Source organism: Notolepis coatsorum (assembly GCF_963971535.1).
Source record: "Notolepis coatsorum genome assembly, chromosome: 15".
NCBI lineage: Eukaryota > Metazoa > Chordata > Actinopteri > Aulopiformes > Paralepididae > Notolepis > Notolepis coatsorum.
The window spans coordinates 95,784,847-95,803,163 of record NC_140179.1 but is presented as its reverse complement, the minus strand read 5'-3'; positions in this window follow the sequence as shown (position 1 = coordinate 95,803,163).

The following is an 18,317-nucleotide window of genomic DNA, read 5'->3' as shown; positions in this document are numbered from 1 at the left end:
AACCATTTCAGAAGTACTTATAATTGTATTGATATGCTGTATGATAAGAACATGGTCTATATACATTTTGACTGCTTTTGAGAGTTTAATATGGAATGTGAGGAATGTTCGCATATGCTAGTGCACTTTAGCCTAACTTAGCATAAGACAGATGGATATTCCCACGTGCTGTGATAAGGTAGCCTACTTTAGTTTAGCATAGCTAAAAGTAGCCTGATTGATTATTCATTCTAAAAGCAATGAAAAGATGATGAAGCAATCAAAGATGGTAAATAGCTTTTATTTTCTGAATGCCTGTATAACGCAGGCCAGGTTTTTCTAGCACCCCGTTCCACCCCCGTGAGGAGTTCCCAGGAGTCCCGACCGACCACCACTCATCACGTGTGCCCACGCGGGACGAGGCAGTGTGCCGGACCAACACAAGATGGCGAGCCAACCCACTGAACCTCAGATCTAGATCAAGGCTATACCCCGGCCTGATCTGATTACCCCTGTTGCCTCAACACCCTGTTGCCTCAACAGCCTGGTAGGATTGTGAAATTACCTTCCTCATTCCCAGTGAGGAAGTGGATCAGGAATTAACGAACTAATTGAACTTGAGTCACAAGAACTTCCAAGGACCATCATATCCTTTTCTATGATACGAACTGATTGAACGAGAGCACAAGGACTTCCAAGGGCTTTTGACCCCGTTTCACCTTTTGTATTTTGATATTGTATTTTGTATTTGATTGATGCACATTGTATATATGCAGGGTACTGATATTTCTCCTGTAAGAAAGGAGAGTTAAAGGGTAAATGAGATACTTGAACCACTGATATTTCTCCTGTAAGAAGGGAGAGTTAAAGGGTAAATGCACCCAGTAAGATACTTGAACTACTGATATTTCTCCTGTAAGAGGGAGAGTTAAAGGGTAAATTCACCCAATAAGATACCTGAACCACTGATGTTCTCCTGTAAAGAGGACGAGTTAAAGGGTCAATGCACCCAGTAAGATACTTGAATCTCACTGATAACATATTGATTATAGTTGAATCACTGATGGTTCTCCTGTAAAGAAAGATGGTTTAAAGGGTAATTTCACCTGATAAGGTATTTGCATTCCTATAACCTTGAATATTTCTACTGGTACTTTGTTCGTATTACACCTGCAAAGGAAGAGTTTAAAGGGTCATTTCACCTAATAAGGTACTTATTATAAGGTACTGCACACTTAAAGGTTTAAATTAATATGTTTAAACACTTACCTATTGAAATGATAAACTGATATAGAGTTTACTGAATGATAAACTGTTATAGTTTACTGATCTGCAATTGCAGAAGAAAGATAATGAGTTACTCACGAAAAAGGGATACATCTAATGTCCAACTTTAAACCTAGCTTTTAGCTAGTGACAACCTCAGAGACGTCTGAACCAAACCAAATGTGTTGATCCAATCAACCTAGAACCTGACATCGAATTAACCTTCCTGAAAGAAGAAGTGGTTAATGAAAGATCCTAAAAGGGATACTTCACTTTACCTCACTGCATGTATTGTAATTGTCTAGCTAGCGCGCTTGTTGTGAATAAACTACCGGTCACTGTTATAACCTTGTCTCTGGTCTACTACTCCTTTAACTGTGTATATTACTCCTCTCCTTATTCGAACCTAGAACTGGTCCGTGGCGAACAGCTGTTACTGTTAGTGACACGAGTGCTACACTTGTGCATGACTGTATGTGTTCTACTTAACCCTTTCAGATATTATGCACTCGCGACAATGAGAATCGGGTGCATGCTTTACCCGGAGTTGCCTTTTCGGACATGTAGCACACAGCTAAACATGTTATGTTTATTGAAATTGTTGAGCAAATACCCTGTTTTGTCTCTGTGCTCACACTTGGTTCCTTGTAGAATAGAACTGGGCGGTTCCTGTTTTATCCGGGTTCTTTGTACTGAATCAGGAATCACGAGTCCGAGTTTCCATTAACCCAGATCCTAGGAGTCCTCTCTGTCTGACTGGCTGGCTGTTGCAGTGCTGCCTGCTAAGTAGTACACATGAAAAAGAAAGACAGCGGACTCAGATGATGCATTCAATGACTCGGTTAGTGGACTCACTGGAAGCACCGCAGACTCAGATTCTGATTTGGGCTAGCGGACTCCGGTTAGCGGTCTCACCGGAAACACCACGGACTCAGATGATAATTATGTATATGTAATCTCGTCATCGCTGAAAATGAGGGAAACCTCTGTGCCTTTCATAATAAAGGTTGAATGAATTCCGTTCACTAACTTCACTCCAGTCAGTAATAAGTTAAATATTGCAATAAACAAGTGGTTAAACACACTGGTGTTCGTTATGTGGCTAATATATTTTATGCACATGCTATGATGATGATGATGATGATGATGGTGATGATGATGGTTATGATTATTATTATCAGTAGTAGTGGTATAGACTAGTAAAATAATGCATATTTTATTGTACAGTAAGCTAAACAACAACAAAACTATAGTTATATTATTATTATGATTGTTAGACAACAGACAAAAACTGTATCACTGCGTGTACTGTGGCTGTGACCGTCTGCAATGGGGGGGGGGGGGGGGGGGGGGACTCAGTGATTCAAGTGAACCGGATCACTTCAGTGAGTGACTCAGACTAACCCGAGTCCATAAAATGAACCTGATTGAACTCTCATTCCATCAGAGGGCGGGAAGTGTGACAGCCTATTCTAGTCTAGCAGGTGCTGGTGTAAGAGGTTTAATTGTGAGGATTCGCCTGTTCCCTGAGCTTTTCCCTGTCTACTCTCTTCACCAGCCCCCACCCTTGTGAGAACTTTTGCCTGCCTCCTACTCTTCACCAGCCCCCACCCTTGGACATTCTGTTCCTCTACCCTCACGCACCTGTTGGGAGTTTGCAATCTGCTGGAGAGTACTTAGGTTGCAGACTCCCCTCCAGTCCTGGTCGGGTCGTTCTGTGTTCTGGACTCTGTGTTCGTTCTGTATCTGTATCTGTGTACACTCTGTGTTCATGGAGTTCTGTACGTTACCATCCTGTACGTTACCATCATCTGCCGCGTCTCCGGCGTGAGACGACGTGCCAGCCATCACCACCTGTCGCCGTTTGCCTGGAGTGGGACACCGTCTTCGCTCTCTAATTCTCTACGGGAGGTTTTCCAGTGTTCCCACTCCAGACGTCAAGCCGGCTCGTCATCGCTCCCGATTTCACGGGAGGAAGGCGTCTCTTCGTGATCCTCGTTCCTGGGGTGAGGCTCGTCGTCGCTCCCTAGTATTCCACGGGAGGACGGCGTGTGCCCATCCCGTTCCCCTTGGACCCAGGCTCGTCGTCACTCCCTAGTATTCCACGGGAGGACGGCGTGTTCCCATCCCGGTCCCCTGGGACCCCCTTTGTTCTGCCCGTCTGCAGCATCCGAAGAGGAGGAGGAGGATCTCCGTGCCAGGCCCCGCTGTCGGGCCCCTGTTCCCGTGCCAGGCCCCCGCCGTCGGGCCCCTGTCCCCGTGCCAGGCCTCCGCCGTCGGGCCCCTGTTCCCGTGCCAGGCCCCCGCTGTCGGGCCCCTGTCCCCGTGCCAGGCCTCCGCCGTCGGAACCCTGTCCTCATCCCTGTAAGCAGCTCTGGCCCTCGCCCTGTCCAAGGCCTTAACCCTGTTCTCTGTCCCTGTCTCCAGCCCGCCTCTCCGGGCCTCTGTCCCTGTCCCCCTCTCCAGTGCCCCTGGTCCTGGTCCTTGACATTTAGCCCTGGCCCTGTCCCTTAGCCTTAGTCCCTTAGCCTGTTCGCCTCTTAAAGGCACAGTGCCGCATTTTCCATAATTCCTTGACTCTAGTGTTTTTGTGTTTTCCCTTAAAGGGACTGTGCCGCTTTTTGTTCTATAATAAATATTTGCCCTGTTTTGGCTCACTCTCATACCTGTCTTGTGTTGTGCGATTGGGGTCGGTTACAAACCATAACATTAATTATGTCATATGTTTCGTGTAGGGTTATTATTACTTCAATATAAAGTGGACAGGACTAAGACGTATATCTAGGCAAAAAAGTCATAGATGACTGAAATCAACCTTAGTCTACCTCAATGAGGTAATTGTAGATGTCGCCATAAGACTGGAGTTGAGTCTTGAGTGGGATAATTTTCTGTTCGGCTGAAAGGACACTGGCCACCGAAACAGGCATTTTTTTTTGCAAATACCATCCCTTGTCACCAGCCGCCAAAGGTACTGATATAGCTAGCCATTTTTTAAGTATCGTAACCTGCCGCTCACATTCCCACCACAAGCTTCCCCCCCTCTGATGGAACATTCCAACGCGGCTCCCCAGCCTTCAGACACCTTTGGCAATCTGCGCATGCGCACAGGGAGTACAGTAGGTGCTGAAAAAGTTACTATAGCTCAGCCGTGAAAGTTTCGATTGACTTGTGATTGGTCTCTCCGTGTTCAGGAGACTCAGGCGTATAAAAGTCTATTGGATCATGTCTCCAGCACCCCCACAGCCGTAGCTGCAACCACTTAATGTCAAGGCTCTCATCCATCTTCATACATTTTCTCCCCCCGCTCTCTGCCATGAGCTCAATGTGATGCGAATGGTCTATAGACCGTGCACCGCAACACTTCCGGTATTCTGAAATCATTGGTAGAGAGATCGGGGGGAGAAAATGAATGAATGTGGATGAGAGCCTTGCCATTAAAGTGGTTGTAGCTACAGCTGTGGGGGTGCTGGAGACATGATCCAATAGACTTTTATACGCCTGAGTCTCCTGAATACGGAGAGCGACCAATCCCAAGTCGATCTGCACTTTCGCGGCCGAGCTATAGTCACTTTCCCGCACCTACCCCCGAACTACGCATGCGCAGATTGCCCATGGAGTCTAGGTTAATCAATCTGCGCATGCGTAGTTCGGGAGTAGGTGCAAAAAAGTTACTATAGCTCGGCCGAGAAAGTGCCAATCGATTTGGGATTGGTCGCTCCGTGTTCAGGAGACTCACACGTATACAAGTCTATTGGATCTAGCACCCCCATGCCCGTAGCTACAACCACTTAATGGCAAGGCTCTCATCCACATTCATTCATTTTCTCCCCCCGCTCTCTCCTCCGTGAGCTCAATGTAATGCGTAAGTGCAGTGGTCTATTGTAGAATCTCTGGCTGCCCAACCAGAACTGGGAGAGGCCAAAACCTTTTTGTAGAGGGGAGAGTTGGAAGGTATCAAGTGTGGTAGAGTACAGAGGGGGGGTTCATAATGAGAAGGGAATAGACTTGTAAAGTGCCCTAAACACTGTTTTGTGTTTTGTGATGGTAGGTTGTTATGAAGTGCTGTATGTTATGTTATGGTGTAAAATAATGTCTGCATTGCTTAATTGTTTGTTGATTTTTGGTTTGTCTCGGTAGGAGGAGCTTCCAGGATAAAGCCTGGTGCAGAAGCTCCTTTCAGAAAGAGGAGAAGTAGAAGCAGGCTGGGAGCCTGGGAAGAGAGACACAGCCTTGCTGGAACTAGCTCCCATAGCCAAGGGCCTAGTTGTTGGGGGATATTTTGTTTGTCGGAAAAGTGGAATAGTTTTGTATTTTGTTCTTATTTTCAAATGGCATTTTCTTTATATGTAAATGCTGTGTTTTTGTAATCAGTTGTGCTGCAGCCTGTTTTCCACTGGTGAACAAAAGAAAAGAGAAATTAAAAACAAAACACTGGGTGAGGATGACAACCTGCCTCAGACTCCACCATTTGGCCACATCCTAACAGACCTCCTCGAGAAAATGCACCATTTCTACAGTAGGTATTATTATGTATGAGGCTGTATTTTTTATTGCAACACCCCTGGTCTAGCACATGTTGCGTGTCCGCTCTGTGCACCACCTTGTGCGCCCAAGTCATTCATGGTAGTGCACCAGGGGCTCACAATCGCCTTGTTTCTAGTCAACAAGGAAGCTGCTAGCTTACCGATACAAAATATTGAGCTGTACTGTGCTGTACCCATTCTGCAATCTGTTAATAAAGTTTTCAATCAATCAATCAATCAATCAATCAATCAATCAATCAATACCGATAAAAAATGTGGCCTTCAAAGTCTGTACATTTTAAATGTAAAACGCCAAGCCCCTTGTTCAATTTCCACAAGGATAATGATTTAGCTAAACAGTTTCGAGCATATAGGCGCATGATCTTTTTAACAATTAACAATGACGTTCCTCCTCTTATAATCCTTCAAGAGTGGTTAACACAAGTGGTGGTACACAGTTACGTTGCCAGCCACCGCTGAAACAGATTTTGTCTTTGATAGAACATCTCCCAGGTTGTGTGATTTAACAGGAAATCCCGCTTATTGTTCTCAAACCCAATCTTCCCCTCTGCGGCATTTGTGTGACATTTTCCAGGAGGTGTAGTCGTGCAGCACATCTGAGAGCCTTCTCTACGTACGACTCTGCGCTCGCTGTTTCCGCAGGAGTATCATTTTAAGCTTTACTCTCTCATCACGTATGCATGTCGTGTGTGTTTGTTGTGTTGTCAAACCTCTGCACAAAGGGCACCCGGAGATAAAACAACACTGCGCCCACAGCTCCCCCTTAAAGCCTGGCATGCTTTGCATCTGACATTTATTTATCTTAAAAGAGAGGAATAGAGTGATAGGGAAATTTACCAACGCACTCACTCTCTCTTTCTAACACATGCACAAACACTCTATATCCCCCTCCAACCCTCCCTACTATCACACAGACATGCACAATCACAATCACATACACAGAGCCTTCACTCCCAGTCAGACACATCTATCTACACACACTACCCCCCTCTCGCTCTCTCTCTCTCTCTCTCTCTACACTTGTACACACATACATGCAGACACAGCTGTTTCATGAGTACATCATTATCCAGATATCTCTGTACATCATATCTACAATTCATATTATGTATGTCAATGCTCCACTTACTACTGTATAAATACTTTCTTGCTATATATCTCGCTTTATAGATCTTCTAGACTATAGGGCCATTGCTGTGAGCTATAGGTCTCTCCGTGTTGCAACATGTCATTCTGTCAGTAAACTCTTTCCTTAATCAAGCCGCTTCCATGAATAATATCTGGTCAAATGATTACACATCATAGAGAAATGGGTAATTTGATGGTGATTGTGTGTGTGTGTGTCTCTGCTTGCGCACTGTGCAATTTGGATTCAATGAATGCTGTTGACAATATGTAGGTGCAATCAATGGGCTATGTACACTTTATGCACATAGTTTGCAAGAAAGTACATAAATACCTTTGTGAAATGATCAGGCATAGAACAACACGGAAGAACGTGTTTCAATTGCAGTGCATTGAGATTAAACTGTCCATATTGAAATGGCTTCAACTTTTACAGTTCCCACTGTGCTGTGCTTGGGGCAAAACAGGACATAACCAGGAAGCCTGCGCCACACAAATGTTCTAAACCCTGGCACTTATATAGAAAAGACCGGTATTTGACGGTTATATAAATAGCAGTTGGTTAGAAATCCTCACCATGGATCCTGTTGTCATTTTCATAAAATACACCTGAACACCTGTTATTATTACTCATGCAAGTCACATTCTTCCCGCCCCTGCACATCTCCAACCCCCCCACCCAGGAAAGTTTTAACTGGCCTCGTATCAACAACACACAGGCCAATTGTCGAATAACGATTAGAATGATTTACATTCCATATCTGTGCTTTTGTTATGCAAAACTCCCAACCGGCACGGATGTACAAAGCTTGCGATAGTATCAACAGCGGTTTACAGTCCCCCCCATAATGACATTTACTTTTCCCAGAGAATCGATGAACTACACTCCCCTGGCGGACCGTTTAATTACAAAAACCCACATTAGATTAGAAACTACAGAGCGTATGGCGAGAGGAAGAGATTTCTTTGATGTGTCCTTCTAGTGGCTGCAGTGGGGGGGATTATAATTGCCTGCCTTTACCTCGTTTAAACTCAAGAAGCAGAAGAGCCAAAGCTTGGGTCGGAAGTAGACTTTGTGCGCTGCACTTTTTTAAATACTGAGCAAACTCCAAACACATACTTTGTGCAAAAATGGAAAGCTTGCCAATGTTCATCATAAGGCAGAATTATTACAATAGCCGATAATACATTTTCCCAATGATAAATCCCTATACGGGTGGACCGCGCGGGAAACTAAAGTGACGTCAGACTACACCTCCCTATAGTGTCATGGCCTTTGGAAAGTGAAGAACGCATGTTGTGTAATGTCTCGTCAGGACGACGTCCACCACGGTCATGGAGGGTGAAGCTTGATGTTGCAGGAAACATCTCTCTCGGTCATCTGTGAGAGAGGACTATAAAACATGACAACCAGAGAGAGAGAGTGCTCGGGGGCAGCGCCCGTATTCCGTTCCGAGCGGCAGGCACGTGCACACATAGAGCCCAAGGGGTGCTCGAGCACCTGCCCTTTTGTGCCTCATAAAAAGTGCCCCTTTAAAAAAATTATAATAACTAATAAAAAAGAATTATTTTTTACCGTTGCGCATATAGACTGCCCTTCCAACTGAAAGATGTCAGGATAGAATACAAATATTAGGTAAAGAGAGAGAGATGCCCCGTATTCCATTGCGGAGAGGCCTCCTCAGCGTGCCTCTCCGCGGACCTATATATTTTATGCATAGCGTGGGTGCATAGTTGAATGCTGGTATTACACTCACTGAGGGACACGAAGAAGTCAAGTCCGGTGGGATTTGGGAATCTCAAATACAAATCGGGATTGAAATAAAAAATGCATTTATATTAAACAATATAGAATATACAGCACTTCTTGGGGTCTGTAGGGTAAGTACTTATTCCCTCCCCCCTGAACATTTATGGAGATGTATGGGCCTTTTAAGTCAGTGATAAAAGTGTCTTCAATATCCAATCACCAAAACCCCCCAAAAGGCGTAAAAAGGGGGCCCCCCCCACTCAAAAAGGGCCCCCAAAAATCAGGCTTGCTCACGCTACACGTGCTCGCTTCGCACGCACAGAGTCCTATAGTGCCCTTTTTAGCCTTTGAGCACCTGCCCCTCTAAAGTCCTCGGGTTCAACATATTTCACATGTTTTCCCGCTGCCCCGAGAAAGATAGCAGACTTGGGAAGCAAAGTCATTCAGTGTAACTATGTTTGACAGTCGGAAGCTCTGCACGTAAGCTGTGTATAACAAGAAGTTCCGCAGGAACGCTGATAAAAGCCCTACATTCCGTGAAAACGTCAAGAAAAAAAACAAACGTGAAGGATAGTTCCTTTGTCAAATAAATAAGGTTTTTGGATTTAATTGAATGCTGTCAAGTTTCTGAGGTCTGGAATCCTTTATTTTTTTAATTCTTTTATAACTATGGAAGCGTATTGCTGCCACACCAGAAACAGAAAAAAATATCAGTATCACGTTATAACGTGATAACTTGTTGTTTTAAATAAAACGTTTCACGTTATAACGTGATAACTTATTGTTTTAACATAAAACGTTTCACGTTATAACGTGATACCAACTTATAACATTATAACGTGAAACGTTTTATGTTAAAACAATAAGTTATCACGTTATAACGTGAAACATTTTATGTTAAAACAATAAGTTATCACGTTATAGCGTGATACGTTGGTATCACGTTATAATAACGTGAACCGTTTTATGTTAAAACAATAAGTGATCACGTTATAACGTGAAACGTTTTATGTTAAAAGTTAACAATAAGTTATCACGTTATAACGTGAAACGTTTTATTTAAAACAATAAGTTATCACGTTATAACGTGATACTGATATTTTCTTCTGTTTCTGGTGTGGCAGTGTTGTAGATTTCATTAAAAGAAATAGTTGGTTCTGGTCCATGGGAAGAAAAGTAGGCTTGGACAACAGGTCTGAGTAAATGTCTCCTGGTTGTTGATTTATTTCAGCATAGCGGCAAACAGCAGGTTCATAGCACAGCAGAAGATAGGTCCATCCATGACAACAGCCTCGGCTAGACTGTGTGTGTTACTGTTCAATACAAGTGGTTTAAATACAATCGTCACTGATGATTGGCCTCAATACTTGATAAACTGGTTTGTTGTGTCTCTGTGTGAGTGGTATCTGATGCCTCTCTGTCTCTCTGTGTGTCTGTGTGTGCGTGTGTGATCAAATCAGTCTGGGGCAATGTGTGTGTGTGTGTGTGTGTGTGTGTGTGTGTGTGTGTGTGTGTGTGTGTGTGTGTGTGTGTGTGTGTGTGTGTGTGTGTGTGTGTGTGTGTGTGTGTGTGTGTGTGTGTGTGTGTGTGTGTGTGTGTGTGTGTGTGTGTGTGTGTGTGTGTGTGTGTGTGTGTGTGTGTGTGTGTGTGTGTGTGTGTGTGTGTGTGTGTGTGTGTGTGTGTGAGTGAGTGTCTGTCTGTCACGTGAAACTAGTGTGTGTGTCTCTGTGTGTGTTTTCCTCAGTCTAGTAACAAAAGGTCATTCAGTCACACCCTAATCAACTGGTTTTGACCTCCAAGTGGGGGCTCTCTCTCTCTCTGGGGAACCTGTATTTTTGAGTGAGCGTTGGTTCCAGCCGTTGGGACAGATGGCTAAATCCACATTATTGTCTGCTCTCAATTGGCCATTATGATTATGCTTATAATAATGTTTAATAACCAATCAAGAATATACTACAGCAGCAATACGCTTCCATATATAAGACTGTACATGATCTTGCCCAGCTGTATATCTCTGAACGTCTTCACCCATACATCCCCATTAGGTCTGTCAGGTCCTTTGACCAGTGGCTCTTGGCTTAGCTTTTAATTGTATGTTTTATTCTATTTCTGTTTTGTTTCTTTTATGGCTGTACATGTCCTTTGTTTCTAGTTCTTGTGTTTAAAGCACTTTGGAACCAACTGTGCGTTTTTTTTTTAAAGTGATACATGTAAATAAAGTTGAATTGAGTAATAGCAACATTGATAAAGTCGTAGGTCATGATACATCATTCTGGAATGTATTTTGCTTTGTGCTTTCTGGACCATAAACTCATTTGTCAAAGTATGTCCATGGTACTCCGTCAACAAATTAATAATACATCTACTTCTTATTCCAAACTGTCTGTGTGGATCATCGTATTAAAAAAAAAAAAAAAAAAAAAATTATAATTATAATTATCTGAACAATCTGTATAGATGTTTAAAGTCACAGGCATTTAGTTACACTACCATACTTTATTTATTATTTGAAGATGTTATCACTTGTACAGACGACAGAAGTGTCAGCGATACCTATTCAAACTTCAAATCATCAAAATCAAATCTTTGAAAAGATCACCCAAAAGGAGGAGCCAGAGCTGTAGAACGGTTGCAATTCCACCTCAGGTTCATTTACATCAACTTGATATATAAACATTCACATCTGAAACCCCCAGCATTGTTGTGTGACATGGTTTACATCTGAAAGAATCAGCTAGAATTGAGGAATTTTCAGATGAAGCAGCAGAGAATGTAAAGCGGAGTGTGAACCATGACTCTCACGTTCTCCCGTTTTCCGTATGAAGGAGAATAAGTATGCACCGATACCGTCACTAGTATCGAGGAGAATTTCCCCAATACTAAAAACCAGATACCAAGAACCATGTGTAACCATGTGATAAATCAAAGCAATAGTAGCCACTTGATTTCCCTTTTAAGATGTCTCTCAAAAGGGAAAATAGATTATATCTCAGTCTAGCGACCCAAAACAAATGGTCTAAAAATGTTGTACCGTTCAGGAAAAGCAACGTGTCGAATCGGTTGCTTGATATAGAACTATATTTATACACTTAGGCCTTGGCAGTGAAAAGATGGATCTCTCGTACAGAACACACAACTACAACAGTGGTGTCAACACTGGTCTCATCAGAAAACGTCAATAAAGTACTAACCACAGGAAAAAAGGTACGTTGTGTTATAGCCATAAGTAAAATATTTATGTATTGTATAAGTAATATATTTACGTTTCATATCGGCAGAAGTCCAAAACAAACACTGCGACCAGGAATCTGAACCTAATGATGATTGTGGTCGCAGGCGAGGCTATTGGGAAAGCATACCTCGGTAGTCTTGAGGTAAAGTTACTTCCCTCCCATGCGATTGCCCTGGGTTTGCTCCCCAGCAGGGAGTGAAAATGTTAAAAGTAAAAGAAATTTGAATATGTAATATATGTACTTATTGTACATTTTCCTAAACATGTCAATATATTATTCATGGCTATAACATAACGTACAATACGTATCTTTATCCTGTGGTCAATTATTTACATATTTTAAGTGAGATCAGGCTGAAATGTGGTATCGGCGCATCTCTTGTACAGAACATAAAACTGTACAACCGTGGTGTATGTGGACTAATCAGACGCTGACAGTGGTTTTGGAGGCTCTCAATATCAAAGAGATGCCTTTCATACATTCTACAAGCCGGAGAACTGAGACAGGCGGGGGAGAGAGAGAGGGAGAGAGAGAGAGAGAGAGAGAGAGAGAGAGAGAGAGAGAGAGAGAGAGAGAGAGAGAGAGAAGCTCCATTTCCTCAGACTCCCTTTTCCTGTCGGTCTCCTTTCTAGGTTGTAGACGCTTCTTAAAGAATGAAGTGAACCACTGGCCAGCGGCCGTGCAAACAGGGCCGTCCCTGGATGAAAAATAATACATGGGCAGATTGAGGCGCTTCACACTCTCAAATAAAACAGTGTAAAATGTTTAAAAAGAAAAGAAAAATCTAAATAAAAACAGGACAAATGTTCTTATACTAAAAGTAATTAGGTTGTAATGGATGTTCACAAAATTGCAAGTTTCATACACAGTTCATCCATGAGACACATTGTCACTGTAAAGCTGTGGGGTAAGAAAAAGTGCGCCCCCTGTGTCTCGTGTTGGTTACCGCAGGTGCCGAATGTGTATGCATCCCGGTGATGTCACTGGCATAAAATTTCGCGGCATCATTTGAATTCTGCCCGTTGACTGAAAAGTGCATTGAAAAATCAAATCACTGTTATTACTTCTTTACATAATTATATCCACGTCTAAAGTGATCGCTCTTTTTCTCAAACCTGTTCTGAGTGTGGGAAATACATATAATACATTTAATAAATTTAAATAATATAATAAATTAAATGAATTAAATAATTGAATTACTTAATAAAAAAATGTATTAAATAAATAAAAGTTGGACATTCATATTATGGTAAATAATGAGAAAGATAGATGTGTTTGTAATACATGTACATGTTCTAAAGAGGATATTGGTCATCAAAACATCATTTCATGGGGGATTTTAAGGTAGTTTCATCACTGTATTAGATGTATTATTATTATATTATTATGATGAGATTATACCCACTAGAATCTCCTTTGCATGTTATTCCAGACAATATGGCCCAGTATGTATAGCCTTACAAAAGAAAATCAGGACGATATTCACAATGCCATGATGTAGCCGTGTATCTCTTTGAAAATCACCCTGCGTGATTGACCTATCTCAAACCCCACCCTCTTCTCTTGATCCTCCAATCACAACTGTTGTTTCCCTCTGACAAACCTGGAGGATCAAGGAAAAGAGCGCGGCCGTGATATAGATCAATTACTGACTGACCACTTACTCATCTATATTTGGCCAATCTTAGTCTATAGTTTTCATTTTCTTTCCGTTTTTCTCCATTTTGTCACCAATTTAGTCGTCATGCCAAATCCCCACATGTGTCACAGTCCTGGTCGTTGCGCTGCCCTACTGTCGGTCTGGGGAGGGTGTAGACATGTCTCCTCCGACACGAATTTGCCAGCCATTTCTTTTCACCTGACAGCTAGGAGTTGCGAGAGCGTAACACGTGCAGAGGTTTGTGCTATCTCCCCCAGATCCCCTCCCCGCTGAACAGGCACCCCCCCCCCCCCCTACCCCCCCCCCCCCGACTGACCAGCAGGAGTCACTAATGCAACGACCACAACCCTCACCGGCTTCTCTTGTGTTTGGTGGAACGTCTGACCAAACTGGAATAACCGATACCGGGGATTGAACCCGGATCTCTGCCGTGGTAGGCGAGTGCTACACGACCCAGACGCTCAAAATCACATTTGAGTGTTGAAAAGCAATTTCTGGTAGGATATTTGTGCTATATATATTATAAATCTTTTTTTTTTTTTCTTTTTTTTTTACACCATCCATACTGATTTGCTGTTCACCCCGGTCACCTTCTCATGTGTAACACATTGGAGAAAATGAATCCCTAAGGAGGACTATTTACTTTACAAATAATGTAGGCAAAGGTCATCATTGTATTCCACTACAAGCAGTACAATGCAAGCGAATAAAAAGACATCCTTTTCGTCCATTGAGGTGGTAGACAGTCATATCATACAGTATGCAGGGCTTTCAAAATAAAAGTCCCCAACTACTGATTTAACGGCATTATAAGTAGAATCTACTTGTATAAGTCATCCAGATGTCCGTAGTTACCCTGTGCGTTTTAAAGTAGATGCATTCAGAGTTTTTCAGAGGATTCCTTGTTGTTGTTGTTGTTGTTGTCCAGAATAAAGGAAGTCTTTATTTACAGAAAGGTCCTTTGCAGCAGTCCCACGTTTGTGCTTGGAGGATATTCCACAAGTAAAAGGCTGTCGATCCCCCTGAAACACAACAGAGAGGTTTCTATTAAAATCAAGCAGGCGTGGTCAGGCATATAGGCTTGAGCAAAATTCAATTCCAACCATCAGTGGCATTTGGTTATATAATATGGAGATGTGTTGAACTGTCGCCGTTCGCCGTGATCAACAAGCAGAATAATCCCTGCAGAGTTCACACACCGTTCACAAGCATCTCCTCCACGCCAGCTGCACACATCAAACCATCTGTTCTCTTCACCACTTCACTGCTGGATTGGAACTCTGGACATCATCACACTCACGCTGGTGATGGGTTTATACACTTAAGGGTTTGCACTGAATTAGGAAAATCTACTTTTAGCTTCTGTGCCCCACAGACACATGGAACGTTTTGCAATGCACTTCAAGACTCAGTTCATTAGTATCCATTGGGTCAGTTTAAATATTTAATAGCCAACCATTTCACCACAAGTCTGCAGTTGTTTTAAATTTTTTCAATGTTTTAATTGATTGACTATTCTGTTCCTACTCTGTTTTCTGTATTTATTACGTGCTGTATTTCTCAACATCATTGCAAATTAAACCTCGCTCTGTGATCCTTCGAGATTAAATTAAAGAGTGAATCAATGAATGAATGTTTTCCACTCTAAAAATGAAAACTATAATGGTAATAATAAATCAAATTTTGGAGAGTATGAGGGGATTTCACAAGACATATTTTCGATCAGAATAAAGTTTGTTTCTTCTTAATAGGAGAGAAACTATGTGTAATGATGAATGCTTGGCTTCACCTAGGGGCAAGGAATTCCTCGAGAGGTTAATTGAAACCCGGGAGGTTGCCTCCCGGCTCGGCTGTTTTGGGAACTGCTTCCGTTCCCTATCGGAAGTATATAGAGCCTCTTTTCACAGATTAAAGAAAGCATGTCACCCCAAAAAAACGGCTGTAGATGGAGTTGGGTCTTATCCTCCATGTTTTCTCCTAGTTTGATGCTGTCAGATACACTCAGGCCCAGAGACCCTCCTTATCCTCCATATTTTCTCCTAGTTTGATGCTGTCAGATACACTCAGGCCCAGAGACCCTCCTCATCCTCCATGTTTTCTCCTAGTTTGATGCCGTCAGATACACTCAGGCCCAGAGACCCTCCTCCTCATCCTCCATGTTTTCTCCTAGTTTGATGCCGTCAGATACACTCAGGCCCAGAGACCCTCCTCCTTATCCTCCATGTTTTCTCCTAGTTTGATGCTGTCAGATACACTCAGGCCCAGAGACCCGCCTCCTCATCCTCCATGTTTTCTCCTAGTTTGATGCTGTCAGTCAGATACACTCAGGCCCAGAGACCCTCCTCATCCTCCATGTTTTCTCCTAGTTTGATGCTGTCAGTCAGATACACTCAGGCCCAGAGACCCTCCTCATCCTCCATGTTTTCTCCTAGTTTGATGCTGTCAGTCAGATACACTCAGGCCCAGAGACCCTCCTCATCCTCCATGTTTTCTCCTAGTTTGATGCTGTCAGATACACTCAGGCCCAGAGACCCGCCTCATCCTCCATGTTTTCTCCTAGTTTGATGCCGTCAGATACACTCAGGCCCAGAGACCCTCCTCATCCTCCATGTTTTCTCCTAGTTTGATGCCGTCAGATACACTCAGGCGCAGAGACCCTCCTTGAGATTAAATTGCCCTTCACGAGGTTCCCCCTCTGCTGACTGACAGCTTCTCCGCTCCGCCAAAAGTACATTCTGGAAAAGGGCTCAAGCGTGTGGCTGGTGAGAGACACACACACACACACATAACACCTTCATAACGACGTCCGCTATCGATCCTAGCGGTCTGTCTACCGCCGTGCTGATTTATGACGGACAGAGGAAAGCTGCCACTATATAGCCAGACTTGTAAGGTTCTTCTGGGAGAGGTTTTGAGGGAGAACAGACAGCCCTGACAGGCTGATGAGACTCATTCACATTTGACGCGGGGCAGGACGGGCCAGAGCAGAGCCCCGATATCATGCCACACAGTGCTGCACACAGTGTTATAATAATGCATCATCTCCAATTATGTAGACGAAACAAAACGGTCCAACACCCACAGTGTCGACTTACTGTATATATTAGAATTTCCAACATGAAATACGGGAGTAGTTTCCGTAGATTTAGGTCAGTGAAACACGACTTTGCATAATGTTTTTAGGTGAGAGAGAGAGAGAGAGAGAGAGAGAGAGAGAGAGAGAGAGAGAGAGAATGCCTTGTCATCGCGCAGACTGCAATAAATTACTTTAATAAAAAATTCTGTTCCGAGCATTCTGAGTTATGATTAATTTCATTAAAAAATCTGAGTCTTTTATCAGCAGAGAGCGTGCCTTCTGAGACGGATGTACCCGGGCATTCCTATGAAGTTCCTCTGGGGGTGATATTTAGAGTCTCAAAACGCTAGAAATACTGGGTGGGAAAGGGGAAATGTCACATATTTAAAGGGGACATAATTTAGTCCTTTTCAACAAGTTAATAATAGGTCTTGGAGGTCCCCTAAACATTTCTTTGAAGTTTTCCATGTCTCAGATTATGCATTCTAGCAGCCTCTATATACCTCTCTTTTTCAGTCCTGTTCTCAATGGGATGTCTCTGTGCCTGTAACGAGCGGGCTGCTTTTATCGTTAAAAATACGCTAATTATCGTACATCCAGCAGTGGTGGTGCGCGGGCCTGTACTGTCGAACAAAAAACCACTCACTTTCAGATCACTGCGGATCAAATATGACTCAAGATCCAGCAATAACATAGCAATCTTGTCGTTAGGAATGTTGTTATAGACACAGATTTAGGGAGCAAGCCGCACTTTTTGTACACACACACATTTTAGCAAGATATCTTCACATTATTAACTACAGCGATTGTGGCCTCATTTCTGACTGGCTCGTTTCAAGAGGGAGGGTTCTTGTCACAACTGAACTGCAAGAAAAGGCACAATTCACATATTTTACATTTTCTCAGCATCACCACACCTCATTCTATAGAAACAATGCAAAACACAGGAAAAGGACATTTTCACACCTAAGGTCCCCTTTAATTGATGGCTGACCACTGACCAGTAAAAACTTTGACTGACGAAGGGTTTTTTATTTCCCATATTCTCCCAATTTGCATTAAGGCTACTTGAAACATACAGCAGAGCAGATGCATGGGTTCTTTTCAATGCGTCGTATCAGCATCTTTGTATCTCAGATACCGTTCATCACCCTGCTCTGAAGTTTGTCACAAATTGCAAAGTCCTCACTCATCAATACATCCATGCAAAGCGGTGTGTCTCTGACTGTCTGTCCATCAGTAACCACAATAACTAGTCCGCTTGGGATCAACCTTGGCAGATAGATTGACAGTTAGCCAATTTTGGAATTGTATCATGTAATCGGTCCGGTGCGCGCATGTGTCTGTCTGTCTGTCTGTCTGTCTGTGTGCCGCTGTCCACAGCAAATCTCACGAACTACAGGGCCAATTTGGATATAGGTTGACAGCAGGTGAAGGACATGAATTCAGGAATATTTTCCAAATCAGTCAACAATCAAGTATTTTATTTGAATTAATTTCCATCATTGTCCATTGAAATAAATACATATTCAATATGAAGTTACACCTTTTGACAGAGGGTGATACTACACATGTTTGCTGGTAATCAGCTCTCTGGCACCTGTTTAAAACAAGCCATAGTGAACCTACAGTATTGTCATTGATATACCTGCGCATTAAAACATTTATAAATTATTTTCCATTG